Genomic DNA, 1,214 nt, shown 5'->3' with positions numbered 1-1,214 from the left:
GAGAGAGTGTGTGTATAGTCCACAAACACACGCGCTCAGCAAGTGTGAATGGCTAAATACACACGCGTTGGCGCGCAGCACGAGTCTCGGGCCCTCCGCAGCTAACTTACGTTACACACCGAGCGAACTGCTCTTTAAAAGAGCTACGTGACGCAAAACGTGCTATTAATACACGAGCCACCAAAACAGCTTAAGAAAATTAGAAAAGCTGCGAGATAAATGCGTGTTAAATGTGATTCAGGCGCGAGCCTCCGTTAGCATTAGCCCGCTAACTCAGCAGCCGGACTCGCACAGAATCAGCTGCTTTAGCGCTGTAATAACTCTTATAAGCCACCGCTGCAGGTCCTCGTGCGTTTAGACGGTTCTGAGGGCCTGCTCTCGCACAGCGAGCGTGTCTGGCGTGTCCGGTAAACCCCCTCCCCCGCGCATTGTTTCCAAACACCGGGCGAATAAAGGCCTCCGCCGCACGAGACGCCACGGAACCCGGCCGCGAGCTCACCTGACGGGGTTCTGCTGGTCTGTTCGGCTCGGATCGTGCTGAATGTGTGTTCTGGGGCGGGTGAACGACTCCCCGGCGGAGCCCTGCTGGATTCCCGGTGATGTAAAATGGCGGGCGGCGGTGCTCCCCATCAACGGGGTCTCTGACGCGGCCGCTCACGGGCTGGGCCTCACGCGGCGGGACAGCAGCACTGCAGCATCTGCGGACGCCCCTGCGCTGGAGCGACCGTCTGGTGGCCCAGGAGTGTCACACAAGCAGATGCACTACAGCTGACCTGATGTGGTCTGGGATGCACTGTGGAAAAAAAATCAATTTCCACATAGACTCATCTGTTTATATGAATATAAGGTGCATTTTCTAGTGGTATATAATGATTGCATTACATAACAGTGTAATAAACGTGTTGGCTTGAAATGAATGGGGCTATCAAATGTGTGTAGATCAGGTCTTTGCTCATAATAGACAGGCAATATTATTAGTCTGAAACTGGAAAGTGGCTGGGTTTAACAGGGCAGAGGACAGTGAATTTACAAGATTCGAACCTGTTCCTGAACCAGTCGGAGGTGCGTTTCCCGACAGCATGGTTAGCAGTAGCTCTGGAGCTGTGGTTAGAAGCCTGTCGTCAGTGAACATGCATTTCTCTCTGAAGACACGGCCACTGAGCACATGCCGAGTCAGGTTCCTCAAATTCATTTTTGCAACATTGACTCAGAAA

General features: G+C 52.7%; 1 protein-coding gene across 1 annotated transcript in view; it reads right to left on the bottom strand.

Annotated features, from left to right (window-relative positions):
• Positions 1-572, bottom strand: part of LOC107578105 (heterogeneous nuclear ribonucleoprotein Q-like) — an 8,302-nt gene extending 7,730 nt beyond the window's left edge. Inside the window, exon 1 of the mRNA XM_016264094.1 lies at positions 500-572. The gene's annotated coding sequence lies outside the window, so the exon portion shown is untranslated. The remainder of the gene's footprint in view (positions 1-499) is intronic.
• Positions 573-1,214: the final 642 nt, after the last annotated feature.

The sequence above is a fragment of the Sinocyclocheilus grahami genome, unplaced genomic scaffold (genome assembly GCF_001515645.1).
Source record: "Sinocyclocheilus grahami isolate Dianchi unplaced genomic scaffold, SAMN03320097.WGS_v1.1 scaffold8838.1, whole genome shotgun sequence".
Classification (NCBI taxonomy): Eukaryota; Metazoa; Chordata; class Actinopteri; order Cypriniformes; family Cyprinidae; genus Sinocyclocheilus; species Sinocyclocheilus grahami.
The sequence above is the reverse complement of the archived record's forward strand: the minus strand, read 5'-3'. Positions and strand labels throughout refer to the sequence as shown.